Source organism: Meles meles, chromosome 7 (assembly GCF_922984935.1).
Source record: "Meles meles chromosome 7, mMelMel3.1 paternal haplotype, whole genome shotgun sequence".
Classification (NCBI taxonomy): Eukaryota; Metazoa; Chordata; class Mammalia; order Carnivora; family Mustelidae; genus Meles; species Meles meles.
Genome location: NC_060072.1, coordinates 49,255,372 through 49,270,935, shown reverse-complemented (window position 1 = coordinate 49,270,935; position 15,564 = coordinate 49,255,372). Strand labels below are relative to the sequence as shown.

Sequence of the window (15,564 nt, the reverse complement as noted above, 5' to 3'; positions counted from 1 at the left end):
CAGGGAGATGCAATCAAAACCACAATGAAATATCACCTCAGCTATTAAGATGGCCACTGCTATGAGCTAAATGTTTGTGTGCCCCCTCCCGTTCATATGTTGAAGCCTAATCTTTATTGTGATGCAATCTGAGGGCAGGGCCTTTGGGAAGTAATTGGGTTTAGATGAGGTCATGGAAGTGGAGCCCCCATGATAGAACTGTGCCCTTGTAAAGGGATAAAGAGACCAGAGATCTCTCTCTCTATGCCAAGTGAGGACACTATGACCAGTCAACGTTCTGTGAATCAGGAAGGGGGCTCTTACCTGAGAACAAATCTGCCAATGCCTTGATCTTGGACTTCTAAGCCTTCAGAACTATGAGAAATAAATGTTTATTGTTTAAGCCACATGGTTTGTGGTATTTTTGTTATAACAGCCTAAATTGATGATAGGAATTATCAACAACAACAACAGCAACAGCAACAACAGAAAATAACAAGGGTTGGTGAGGATATGGAGAAATTGGAACCCTTATGCAACTGTTGGTGGGAATGCAAAATGGTGCAGCTGCTATGGAAAACAACATGGAGATTCCTCACAAAATTAAAAATAGAAATACCATATGATCCAGCCCACCCATTTCTGAGTACATATCCAAAAGAACTGAAATCAGTATCTTGAAGGAGTATCTGCACTCCCGTATTTATTGCGGCATTATTCACAATACACAAGAGGTGGAAACAACCCAATGAACATTTATTTGTTCCCTGACAGATCAATGCATATAGAAAAATGTAATATATATGCATAATGGAATATTAGCCATAAAAAAGAAAGAAATCCCATCATATGCTACTATGGGGATGAATATTGAAGACATTATGCTAAGTAAAATAAGCCAGTCACAGAAGGACAAATATTGCATGATTCTATTTATATGGATTATCTAAAATAGTCAAACTCATAGAAGCAGAAAGTAGAATGGTGGTTGCCAGAGGCTGGGAAAGGGAAAGTGGGAGTTGCTATTAAATAGGTATAAAGTTTCAGTCACGCAAAATGAAACGGTTCGAGAGATCTGCTCTTCACCATTCTGTCTATAGTTAAGAATACTATACATTCCACTTAAACATCTGTTAAGAGGGCAGATGCCATCCTATGTTTTTACCACAATAACAATAATTTTTAAAAGCCTACTTTAATTTCTAGGCATATCAATATCCCCAGCAAAAAAAGAAACCTACACAGGGGAAAAAAAAGAAAAGAAAAGAAAAAGAAAAGCTGTGGATTTCCACCATGCCCATGGATGTACCAGACTTTCCAAATAATCTTGCCATCTGGAAGCCCATTCTTGGTCTTTAAAGTAAGTAAAGGCTTTGCAAAAGTGCTCATAGGTGAAACAGCACAAAGCATCTACAACCATCTCGGAGAGAGCCTTCTGCTTCCAGGAATAAAGTCACACATTCACAGGTGCTTCCTGTTTTTTCAAACACCGTGCCCACCTTCTGCACACCAAGCTTGCATTCTGCAAAATGTGAGCCCAACAGGAAGCTGTCTGCAAATTCAGGTAGCTTTTCTGACTCTTAACGAGGTCTTGAATATTCTTTCAGAGAAATGCCAGCAAAAACTGTAGTCATTTGGGGAAGAACAAGTCTGGAAGGAAAATACACAGAGGACTAGCACCAAGAGGGTGAGAATATTTTTTCTGTGAAAAATGCTGCCTGCAAGTTACATATTTAAACAAATACATATGTTTTCTTTATGTTTGGGGCTCCTGTGGGTAGAATTAGGTGAACTGACTGCAACTGGGTGGTGGTTGTCATTTCTCTGTTGTGAGATAAGGAGAGGAAGAAGGAAGGTGAAGTGGAGAGTAGTAAGGAGAACTGTATGGCTGGAATGCCCAGTTAAGCTCAGGGGAAGAATTACTGGAACAATTTTTCTATTTTCACAAGCTTGTCCTGCGATTTCAGAGCCACCATCTTGAAATGAGCATGTGGAGCATTGATTAAATTGTGATAGTGTTCCCAATGAGCTTTGACTAATCTATGCTGGGTAATGTCTTCTTAAAAATGGTCACAGGTGGATTTGGAATGAAAATAGCAGGTTCTGTACTCAGTTTTCAAATGGGTTCAGAGAAGAAGTTGTTCAAGGCAATGAATGACAAGTCACATATTTAGGTAATGAATAATCTTGGGTAACAGACTGATTTTTTGTAATTAAAATTCAAAACTGGAGAAATTAGTAATTTCTAGTAATATTTGTTTAGCTCCCAATGTACATTTTTAACAATTTTCTAAATTTAATTTTATTTTTTTCAGTGTTCCAAAATTCTTCCAATGTACATTTTTATGTTTTCTTTTGTTTTTTCTGTTTTTGTCCAATCTGTATTATCAAACTAAGTTAAACTACATAAATGTTTTTGTTTCTTAAATGGACTCTTTGATGCTTTTTTTTCCACAATGGAATTAAAATCAATAACAACAAAGGTAAGCTTCTTCCAGTTAACAGGCAAAAAGGCTGGATGGGAGAATTTTCTTCTTCGAGGGTTCAAATAAGTATCTGTAACCTACACCAGTTAGAACTGGTCCACATACATCCTAAAGAAGATCATACATAGCAGTAAATTAACGGAACAAAGCTAAGGTTAATTAACTTCCTTTTGCTTGTAATAACAAAGATGGAAACACATGAACATTTTCTATAACAAAATCTTTCAAATACATATTATTTTAAAAGTTTATACACCTAAAAGTTTGAAAACCTATGATTTTTCTAAACTGTATAATCTGTCCTACACAAGAATTTATTCCTCTTTCAGCTATCTCATGTAGTTTGGTAAAGCGTCGTGTCAATGTGGGAGAATATCTTTTGAGGATCCCAACAACTAAATGCTATTAATTCAAAGAAGTCCTTGTGCTGAGGAACCTAACTTCATCTCTGGACATACATATAACACGGTGCAAAAATACCAAATAATGACAAAGGTGGGCAGGGTTCTAGTCACTCCCATCTGTCACTTACTAAATGTCTCCAGGTTTCTCAGCAGCAAAACGAGAAAATTGGATTAGGTATACTCTGAAACCATTTCTGGCTTTAAAATGTATTGATTCTTAGGCTTTGAGAAAGCCTAGAATAAAATATGGCACATGCTAAGTGTCAGATGAGTTGCTGTATTGGTTTTGAAAAGAGAGACATTATATAGGGCTGGAACAACTGAGAAGGACCCTGTAGACTGAGCTCATAAGCTGCACCTAGAAAAGGGGCAAAACCTACAAAGGCACAGAGGAGAGGCAAGAGTTTCCAGACCAACTCAGCAGATAAGCAGACATTCGAATATGGCTAGATTCAAAGGATGTTCAAATATGACCAGATGTACATCCGAGTACTATAGATAAAATCCTGTTTCTTGCTGCCTTAACATGCAAGGTTAATAAAGGTCACTTGTAGAAAAGGTTTAGTAGCTGAGGCAGATGATCTAATAGGCACAGCATGCTCAGAGGAGAGCCACTAAGATTGGTGGATTTCCATAAATTTTAAATCCAATATATTTAATACAACGTTATATTAGTTTCAGGTGTACAACACAGTGATTCAACAGTTCTATACATTTCCCGGTGTTCATCACATGTGTGCTCCTTAATTCCCATCACCCAGTTCACCCATCCCTCCCACCCACCTTGCCTCTGGTCACCATTAGTCTATTCTCTGTAGTTAAGAGTTTCTTGGTCTCTCTCTTTTTCCCTTTGCTTAATTGTTTTGTTTCTTAAATTCTATATGTGAATGAAATCATATGGTATTTATCTTTTTCAGACTGACTTATTGCGCTTAGCATTATACTTTCTAGCTCCATCCAAAACGGGTCAGCTATATGCAAAAGGATGAAACTGGACCGCTTCCTTACACCATACACAAACATAAACTCAAAATGGGTTAAAGACCTAAAAGTGAGACCTAAAACTATAAAGACCCTAGAAGAGAGCTCAGGCAGTAAAAACTGACATCAGCCATGGCAGCATTCTTCAAGATTGGCTAGATTTTAAAACCAGAGCTCTTGGGACATCTGCGTGGCTCAGTGGGTTAAGCCTCTGCCTTCGGCTCAGGTCATGATCCCAAGGTCTTGGGATCGAGCCCCACATCGGGCTCTCTGCTCAACAGGGAGCCTGCTTCCGCCCCCACCCCCCTGCCTGCTGCTCTGCCTACTTGTGATCTCTGTCTGTCAAAGAAATAAATAAAATCTTTAAAAAGAAAAACAAAAACCAGAGCTCTCTTTTAAATAGTGTAGTGTTCCTTAAAGAGGTTCAGAAAATATGTCTTCTGGAACAATAACTATGCAAAATCATAGGCTAACAGGACCACTGGCTTTAGGCAAGGGAACAAGTCTCTAGAGGTAAAAATGATACTGTCCACCAACTAAGAAAACAATAGCTTCCACTTTCAATTAGGTCTATGTGACTCATGCTCTTTGCTCTCTGACCCTGTTTTGTTCCCTCAATCAGTTCCTTTATGATCTCTCTCGCTTCCAGGCCAACTCAAGCTGTATGATCAACTAGCATTAGCTCCACAACCCCACTTCTTTGTCCATCTGCTATTCAACGATCCCATTACTTGCTCTCCCAATTCTACTCCTGAGTGACTGAGCACTGTTGTAGAAAATTGTAACTGCTCCATGCAATGCATGGAGCACTGGGTATGGTACACAAACAATGAATTTTGGAACACTGGGAAAAAAAAAATAAAATTAAAAAAAAAAAAAGAAAAGAAAATTGTAACTGTGCTGAGTGTGGCCTCCATATATATATTTTTTTTTAACTTTAATTAGACTGTCATTGTGATTCTACCATTTTTAAAAAATTCCTCCATTATCGTCTCTTAAAAAATTTTCACCACCATTTTCTTTATCCTAACATTCTTACTGTTTTACCTTTTACTTTCTAAAGGTATCTTACATCCTGTGTTCTTGAAACTTTTTTTTTTTTAAGATTTATTTATTTGACAGAGAGAGGTCACGAGTAAGCAGAGAGGCAGGCAGAGAGAGAGGAGGAAGCAGGATCCCTGCTGAGCAGAGAGCCCGATGTGGGGCTCGATCCCAGGACCCTGAGATCATGACCTGAGCTGAAGGCAGAGGCTTAACCCACTGAGCCACCCAGGTGCCCCTGTTCTTGAAACTTTTGATGTTCCCTGATACTTTCTCAACTCTCCCTATCATTTCATCTCTAGTTTATGCCATATCTTCACCCAGGTACCTACTTAGCTAACATTTAAAACAATTACTATGATCCAAGATCTTATCCACATAATATCACTTAATCTTTTCAACAATATTGGGAGGTAAATACTATCATCTCCATTTTACAGATAAGATGGGTGCTCAAGATCACTCAGCCAGCAAAGAACAAAGCCAGGATTTAAATTTAGGCAGTTTCAGCTCAGAGCTTACATTCTTTTCCCTCACCCTGAAGGGAAGTGGGGAAAGGGTGTGTATGTTTGGGTGGGGAGCAGGATTTGAACATTGATATGCAGTTATGATATCATATCCAAGACTAATCTGTCTCTTCTGCCTCTGCCTTCTATCCCGTCCTTACTCACCTACTCAAGGACTTTGTATTTGCTGCTTAACAAATCACCTCAAAACCTGGTGGCTTAAAACAACAATCATACAGCACTGCTCACAAGTCTAAAGGTAAGTTGGATGTTTCTGCTCACATGGGCCAGTTTGGCTAGTTGTATCTGTACTCACTCACATGACCAGCTGGAGACCTACCTGGGACTCAACGCTCTAGAATAGCCCTACTCACATGTCTGGAAATTGGTCTGATGTCAGCTGGGGTGACAAAAGTGGCTAGGCCACGTGTTGCTCATCATCAAAAACATCCAGGGCCTGTTCACTTATTAGTTAGTGATTGCAGGATCCCCCACCCCGGCCACCAAGGGCCAAAAGAGAGCAAGCCTCTATGTATAATCGCTTTACAAGTCTCCGTCTATATCACATGTGTTAATGTCTCATTAGTCAAGCAAAGTCAGGGTCAGGTCCTGAGTCACCAAAAGGAGCCACAACTACAAAAGCCTATAGACTCTGATGCATTAATTATATCCTACCCCTTCTCTTTACTCCATCCCTTTCCACTGACTCCTTCCCTTTATCTACCAATTTGGTGGAACATACTCTGTTCTAGAAAACCTCCCTTCTATCCCATTATCCCCTGAGGTATTATGTAGCTGAGTCTATGAGTATTAGGGATTGACTGCATCACTGAAAGTTTTCTGAATTAACTTTCATGTAGAAAACAATGATATTGAAAGGATGAAGTAATTTAAAAATATGCAATAACCATGATAATTGTAAAGAACTCAGATTTTTATTCAAGGAGGAAAACTGTTTAGGAATGTTGACACAGGGTGATAATAAGAAAGCACACTTTTAGTTGGTTATATATTTTTTTTATTTAATTTTTTTCAGTGTTCCAAAATTCACTGTTTATGCACCACACCCAGTGCTCCATGCATTATGTGCCTTCCATAATACCAACCACCAGGCTCGCCCAACCCCCCAATCCCCCACCCCCGCCAAACCCTCAGTTTGTTTCTGAGTCCACAGTCTCTCATGGTTTCTCTACAGACAATGCGCCCCTCGCTACCTGTGCCTGAGAAAGATGCTCCCGCTGCTCTGTCCTTGCACACCAATGCTCCAGATTAGCAAGGATGCAAGACATCTGACCTTGAAGTTTCATCTTCATTTCTACCTCATTATCTTAAAAGATAAGACTAAAGAAGACCCTAGCTTTTCTCTGGCTTTCCCTAAGCTCTACTGAAGCGTATATATACTTTTAGCTTTACAAAATTGAACATAACTGCTCAGTAATTTTCCAGCACTGTGTGAGAGTTTCCATTGCTTCATCATCCTTGCCCATGCTCATTATTTTAATCCTTTTTCAACTTAAGAGGAATAAAATAGTATGTATTTTAATTTGCTCTTCCATGCTATAAAAGCCTTGTAAGCTTCATTGTACAGAATACTGAAGTGAAGTTTTTCTTTTATTTCTCTTGCTACATCCCCCAATCTAATTTCTTTCAGGACTAATCTAATTCCTTTTAGTTTGTGATCTTTTAGCTGACAAATCAGTCACCAGTTTCTTCCGGGTAAATATATCGCAAAGCAGGTATTTACTTCACACAGTAACAGAAAAGGTAAATTGTTTACATAGTAGAAGTGATATGGCTGTGCCAGTTCTAAGGTTACAAAAATGTCTCTTGATTTTGTCTCCAATTTTCATTCCCTTAAGTCCTCCCACCAGTTGATAACCACTGGCAGCAGCCAAAGCACTGCATGTAAGGTTGTATTTGTGATATTTGCAGGTTGGCTTAAGAAAATGAAGTTGCTGTAAGTCTGAAAAAGATGTGTTCCTGTCACTTTCCTACCCCTGCACAATACTGGTATATGAAAGTGGTTCAGTTTTATTCTTTGCATGTGGCTGTCCAATTTTCCCAACACCATTTGTTGAAGAGAGAGATTGTCTTCTTCCATTTGCATTTGCTTGCCTCCTTTGTTGAAGATTAATTGATCATATAATGATCGATTTACTTCTGGTCTCTCCATTCTGTTCCATTGATCTATGTGTCCTATTTTTTGTGCCAGTACCTTACTGTTTTGATTACTACAGCTTTGTAGCGTATCTTGAAATCTGGGATTGTGATACCTCCAGTTTAGTTTTTCTTTTTCAAAATTGCTTTGGCTATTTGCAGTCCTTTGTGGTTCCATATAAATTTTAGGACTATTCGTTCTACTTCTGTGAAAAATACTGTTGGCATTTTTGATAAGGATTGCATTAAATCTGTAGATTGCTTTGGATATTATGGACACTTTAATAATATTTCTTCTTCTAATCCATGAACAAAAAATGTCTTTTCACTTCTTTGTGTCTTTTTCAATTTCTTTCATCAATGTGTTATAGTTTCCAGAGTACATATCTTTTACCTCCTTGGTTAAGTTTATTCCTAGGTATTTTATTATTTTTGGTGCAACTCTAAGTGGACTTGTTTTAATTTCTCTCTCTGCAGCTTCATTATTTGTGTAAAGAAATTCAGATTTCTGTATATTGATTTTATATCCTGTGACTTTACTAAATTCATTCATCAGTTCTAGAAGTTTTTTGGTAGATTTTTTAGAGTTTTCTATATATAGTATCATGTCATCTGCAAATAGTCAAAGTTTTATTTTTTCCTTACCAATTTGGATGCCTTTTCTTTCTTTTTGTGTCTGGTAGCTGTGTCTAGGAGTTCTGATACTATGTTGAAGAAAGGTGGTGAATGGATAACCTTGTCTTGTTCCAGACCTTAGGGGGAAAGCTTAGTTTTTCAGCATTATGATGTTCACTGTGGATTTTTCATATATGGCCTTGTTATACTGAAGTACATTCCCTCTAAAACTATTGTGTTGAGGACTTTTATCATGGATAGATGTTGCATTTCGTCAAATGCTTTTTCGGCATCTATTGAGATGATCATAAGGTTTTTACCTTTCTCCGATTGATGTGATGTATCATGTTCATTGATCTGCAACTACTGAACTACTCTTGCATTGCAGGAATAAATCCCACTTGATCATGGTGAATGACTTTTTAAAAAATGTATTGTTGGATTCAGTTTGCTACTATTTTGTTAAGGATATCCTCATGTATGTAAATCTGGGTTATTTGTCCATAGTTCTCTTTTTTGGTAGTGTCTTTATCTGGTTTTGTATCAGGTTAATGCTGTCCTTATGAAATGAATTTGGAAGCTTTCTTTCCTCTTCTATTTTTTTGGAATAGTTTGAGAATAAGCATTAACTATTCTTTACATGTTTGGTAGAATACACCTGTGAAGCCATCTGTTACTGGATTTTTATTTGTTGGAAGGTTTTTTTTAATTACTAATTTCATTTCATTGCTGGTAATTAGTCTGTTCAAATTTTCTATTTCTTCCTGATTCAGGTTTGGGAGGTTACATGTTTCTAGGAACATATCCAATTCTTCTAGGTTATCCAATTTGTTGGCATACAGTTTTTCATAGTATTCTCTTATAATCTCTTTGTATTTCTGTGGTGTTGGTTACTATTTCTCCTCTTTCATTTCTGATTTTGAGTCTGTTTTCTCTCTCTCTCCTTCTCTCGAGCCTGGCTAAATGTTTATCAATGTTGTTGATCTTCTCAAAGAACCTGGTTTCATTGATCTATTTTTATTTATTTATTTTATTTTTAGTTTCTATACTATTTATTTATGTTCCAATATTACTTCCTTCTTTCTGCTCACTTTGGGTTTTGTTTGTTCCTTTCCTAGCTTCTTTAGATATAAGGGTAGATTATTTGAGATTTTTTTTCTTCTTCTTGAAATAGGCCTATATTGTTATAAACTTCCCTCTTAGAACAGCTTTTGCTGCATCCCAAAGATTTTAGGTCATTGTGTTTTCATTTTTGTCTTCATGTATTTTTTTTATTTCCTCTTTGATTTCTTGTTTGACCCTTTCATTGTTTAGTAGCATGTTATTTAACCTCCATGTATTTGTGTTCTTTCCAGATTTTTTCCTGTGGTTGATTTCTAGTTTCATACTATTGTGATTGAAAAGATGCATGATATGACTTCAATCTTTTCGAACTTGTTACGAGTTGTGTTGTGGCCTATTATGTGATCTATTCTGGAGAATGTTCCATGTGCACTTGAAGAGAATGAGTATTCTACTGTTTTAGGATGGGATGTTCTCAATGTATCTGTTAGAGCCATCTGGCCCAATGTGCCATTGAAAGCCACCGTTTCTTTGCTGATTTTCTGTTAGGATGATATCTCTATTGATGTAAGGGGGGTTTAAAGTACCCTACTATTATTGTATTAGTATCAAATACTTTTTTTTTTTTTTTTAGATTTTATTTATTTGACAGAGAGAGACACAGTGAGAGAGGGAACGCAATCAATGTGGGGCCCAATCCCAGGATCCTGGGATCATGACCTGAGCCAAAGATAGACGCTTAACAACTGAGCTACCCAGGTTCCCAGTATCAAATACTTTATGCTCATTATTAGTTGCTTTATGTATTTGGGTGCTCCCATAAGGGGCACCTACATATTTACAATTGCTATAACTTTTCACGGGATTTTTTCCTTTATGATTACATAGTGTCCTTTGTCTCTTGTTATAGTCTTTGGAGTCTATTTTTTTAATTGACATATAATGTTCTATTGGTTTCAGAGGTACAAGTCTGTGTCCCATCAGTTTTTTAGACTACCCAGTGCTCAATATATCACATGCTCTTCTTAATGTCTATCACCCAGTTACGCCATCCCTCCACTCCCCTCGACCCTGAGCAACCCTCAGTTTGTTTCCTATGGTTAAGAGTCTCTTATGGTTTGTCTCCCTCTCTGGTTTCATCTTGTTTTATTTTTTCTCTCTTCCTCTGTGATCCTCTGTTTTGTTTACTTTAGAGTCTATTTTGTCTGACATATGTATTGCTACCTGGTTTTCTTTTCACTTCAATTTGCATAATGAATACTTTGTCATCCCCTCACTTTCAATCTGCATGCATCTTTAGATCTGAAAGGATTCTCTTGTAGGCAGCATACAGACGGGTCTTGATTTTTATCCACAGCAAGTCCACTTTTAAGAATTTATCCAGAAGATACCCCTCCAATACAAAAATACATTTGCATAGGTTATTAATCACAGCATTGTTCATTGTTCATTGTTGCAAAATATTGGAAACAATGTATATATATGTCTAAATATAGGAGAGTGGTTAAATAAGTTACATACATCTACACAGCTGTAAGAAGGGAAAACTACAAGAGGATTTCTATGAACTAATATGGACAGTTTTCCAGGATACATTAAGTAGAAATAACGAGTACTATTTATGTGCCACCTTTTATAAAAGAGAAATAAAATATACATATATCTACTCCTTTCCACCACCCCCCCACAAAAAAGATAACCTGCAACTAAAGATTACTTACTTATAGAAATAAGGGGAAGGGGCTTGAGGTACAAGGGATGATGGGGACAGGGAAGAAACAGTTCCCTGAGGATAATTCTTTGTACAGTTCTGATTCTTAGAAACCATGATAATATTTCATACACCAAAAATAGAAATAAGGGACTCAAATCAAGCAGAATGAGAGAAGAACCCAAAATTCATACAAATAATAACAAATAAGCCTAACTCTATTACAAATTACAGTACTGTGAAGGGCGTGGGGAAGAAAAGAGTAAACCTAAAGAAGTTTGAAAACAGTATTTTGACTATGTGCTCTTAAGAATAAGACAAAAGGAACTGTATACAATCATTGTGTATGAGTTAGTAACTTGCTCCACTCCTCTAACGGGGCATGAGTTAATAATTCTGAAAAGAGTTCTGAAAAGTTGTATGTTTTAGGACTGTGCAAACAAGTAAATAAACTTTGAGTAATGAGAAACAGATTTCTTACCTTCAGGGAAAGAAATTACAAACAAGAAAAAGTATAACTGTAACCACTTTAATTTTTAGGGTTATTCTTAGAAAAATGACCCCAGGTTTAGAGCAGGGAAAGTACAAAATTAGCCTGGAACATCCTGTGGTTGAAAAAGAAGTGCTCAAAAAAATAATGGGCAATGTTGAAAGGACACAGACATCAACTTGAGGTTCCCAATGGTCAAATGTAGGCCAGTATGAAGAACAAAATAAATGATGATAATGGATTAGAACATACAGAACATATTGAGATATATATATATATACATACATATATATATACATATATATATATATCAATACACACACACACACGTTATGAGAAAAACAGGAAAATTTCTTTACAGAATTTTAATTAATAAATGTCAAAAAATTATGGAAATAAAAAATTCATTTGGCAATTAGTGGGTTAATATAGGATAAGGTATAGGGTATTTATATAGTTTTAAAGTATCTCTTTAAAAGATACTAAGTACAAAGGGAAAAGTAGTTACTTTATAGTAGAGAAATCCATTAGACACTATCTTCACCAAGTGATCAAAATTAACATCACCAGAAATAAGCTACATCAACATCATAGACTCTAAACACAATAAATTGAGAAAATTACAATGTCACTTCTGTGTTATTTATATGTATAATATGAATTTAATAATTACTGATTTAATCATTATCTAGATCCTGGGCCATAAAATGGGCATTTATGGGATAATTGGAAAAAGTTGAATAATGTCTATAGATTAGTTAATAGTATAATGTCAATGTTAATTTTCTGATTTTGAAAATTATACTGTATTTAGGTAAAATGTTAATACTTAGCGAAGCTGAATAAAAGTTATATGGAAATTTTATACTATATTTTGTACCACTGTTGCAAATTCTTATTAATCTGAAACTACGTCAAAATAAAAATTAAAAAATACTAAAAAGAAAAAAATCCTGCCATCTATGGTTATATAAAATTTTGTTTTTAAAGAGACAACCTGATACCCTCTCAGGAAAAAAAAAAAAAGATATTTTCTTCTCAAAATAAAAATATTCAAAACATTTGGTTTGAGAAAACTAAAAAATATACATGGAAAGATACACACACACACACACACACACACACATATATATATACATTTTTTTTAAAGTTTTATTTATTTCAGAGAGAGTTAAGAGTGCATAAGCTGGGGGAAGGAGAGGCAGACTCACCGCTGAGCAGAGAGCCTGATGCAGAGTTCCATCCCAGGACCCTGGGATCATGACCTGAGCTGAAGGTAGACCCTTAACCGACCAAGCCACCCAGGTGTGCCTGGAAGAATTGTTTTTAATATAAATTCTCCCCAAGATTAGTAGTTTCCCTGACTCATTATTTTAATTTTCCAACTACTATTCATATTTTCAGAGAATATGATCCAAGTAATGATATAATATTTCTATGAATAAACTCCTAGTGATTGTACCCCATGGTCATTGATTGTCTTACAGTCTAATTTTATGTATATATTGTTTTAGGCAACAGGTGTCAGAGTTCCATTGCTGCCCAAGTTATCAGCTGTAATTTAGCAGTAAAGAAGAGCTGACCCACATGCAACAAGTACTCAGGTGCAATTTTGAAGTTTTCTTCTCTATTTCAGAAAAAAGAGGTAGAGAAATGCAGAACAAGATAAAGGCCTGGAATCCCCTGTTCCAGAAAGGTAAGGGCAATTTTGCCAACTATAATACTCTTCACTACTCTGCTTACTTAACCTTCTTAGTCTCAGGTTATGCTGAAGTGTGCTTTAGTTTCTCAAATATATTTATTTACAACAAGCAGCTAATTAGGATGAATGCTTTTTAAATTTCATTTCAATGAAACATTTTATTTTGCTTTGGAGAACTCAAATGAAACCACAGCAAGCCCTCTGATTTTTACCACCAGAGGGCATGTGACATTAAGAAATAGGGCAAACAAAGGCCACTTGCTTCTGAGATTCTCTGATTCTATGGCTTGAAATCTGTAGCTAGCCACTGTCAGAAATAAACTCATTTGGAAGACAAATAAGGTATGTGCAGATAAAGATAGGAAGAGGTTAAGAGGGAAAAACTCACTTTTTTATAAGAATGTAATCCTCAACCATGTTCTCAAAAGTACTCACCTACGTTCATTTATTAATTGCATTATTGATTTAGGTTAAATACTCCATTCAACACTGAAGAAGGTTGACAGTAATGACTTGTGATGTTTCCTCTCCTGGTGATGTTTAAGAAAAATAATGGCTAGCTAATGCAATTGAATCTAGAAAATGAGGAATGAGCTAGTCCAGAATCAATGAGTCCAAGGTCTTTGAGTTCAATTAGTGTATGGATCAATGAACATCTCTGTAAATCAGGTCCACCCCCTCCCTGTGACCAGCAGGTACATATCATGGGTCACAGAGAGAATGCAGAGAGGGCATATGCATGAGCACCAGGCCAGCCCCATGCTAGAGAACTGAAACAAAATGAATGCTCATTCTATTGATGTTGGGTTGATGAGAACTCCTTATAAATATATGGCATTTTGATCTTGAAGTTAGAAATTACTTAGAATAAAAAAAAATTAAATTTTGCCATCCCTCTTAAAATCATTCCCCCATCGCTCCCTCTCGTATTTCTATTGCCTTTCCCACATAAGTCCTAATCCCTCCCTTTTTTTTCTTTGATTGGCAAATACATGGAAAAGGTGATGAATTATTGCTTTTAATGGTTTAAAACTTATTTCAATTCTGCCCATAGTTGTGCTGAAACAGTCTGAATGGGAAGGTGATCTTGGGCGTGGACTTGAATCCAACGGGTCTCTGCATGAAATGGCACCTCACTCAGTCATTATACTGAAGCCATTTCCTCCGCATTGCATAAAAATCCCGTGTTCATTTCACAGGTGAGAAACTTTGAGGGAAACTGTGCATGTTAGTGGGAATCAGTAGGATATTTCTGTAGCAAAACAGCCCATGTTAGTTTGAGGCTGGTCATGACTAATACTGCATTTGTACAGCTGGAAATACTAGTGCACCACATCTTTCTCCCATGATGTTTCCAAATCTCTCTAAACAGATAAAAGCAAACTAGAGAGCTAATTTTCTTGACAATTTAACCAAAAACTGTGTATATGTATAAAGGCTAAGGGTCAGGAAGAATGGCTGTGCATTATTTGGAATGTTTTATATTATGTAACATGTATGCAATGTTTCTTTTTTACTTTTTCAGAATAGTCCCAAAAATAATTACATAAATGTTCTGCATTACCTGAAATTTATTAAAGTCTATTTTTTGCTAATATATCTCATTATTCATTCCTACTTTATCACCTTCAGCTTTTTAATCAGTCTTTTATTATGAGATTTAGTGTTCCTCTTTAGATGTGGGTGCTGCTGAGCCCTAGCTCTGTCTAACTGACAGATGAAAATCATCTATTAAATCTGCCAATTCTGATTGTTCTTACTGCTGTGATACCTTCAAGAACCAAATTCTTCTTTAATGAAGTTGAGTGGGTTTCAAACGCAAACCTGCCTTCATCACATTTTGGGCCACCCAGGGCCTGCTCAGTGTGAAGCTCATGGAAATTGATCCTATTCTTTTGCTTTGAGCATCTGACTAACCTCTGTGAGTCTGTACTGGGAATGACAAAGAGAAAGATACCATACCATGTGCTTGACAGAGTTCACTTTCCCATCCCTAATCACTCATTTGTATGCCCATATTCCCCTTGGGAATCCCACATCACATTCTTCCCTTCCTGAACTCAGGTCAAATGGATTTCTTCCTTTCTCAAATGTGAATGCCTCCTTTGCTTCAATGCTCACAGAATTATATTGTTTCGGGGAGTATCCAAGGCTAAATTAGTTTATATGTAGCAACTATTTGTAGGGCAGCTAAATTTTGCTGACATCCAAGAATAGAATGTTAGTGTATACTGGAAATAACCTCATCCTAAGCATTCAGATTGAGATTGAGGTTATACCTTCATACCTGGGTAGGCTTCAATATGTTCCTCAGGTAGCAGGGGTGGAAACTCCAAATACTACCTAGATATATGAAGAATACACAGTTTCTTTATTTTCTATCACAGATTTACTCTTTCTTGTAAACATCCACCTCACTGGGTACCAGGG

General features: G+C 36.5%; 1 long non-coding RNA gene across 1 annotated transcript; it reads left to right on the top strand.

Moving 5' to 3' along the window:
* The first annotated feature begins 1,608 nt into the window (after positions 1-1,608).
* LOC123945998 lies at positions 1,609-14,277 on the top strand. Its single transcript, XR_006819563.1, has 3 exons — positions 1,609-1,666; positions 13,069-13,128; positions 14,189-14,277. It is a non-coding gene; the product is annotated as an uncharacterized LOC123945998 (long non-coding RNA).
* Positions 14,278-15,564: the final 1,287 nt, after the last annotated feature.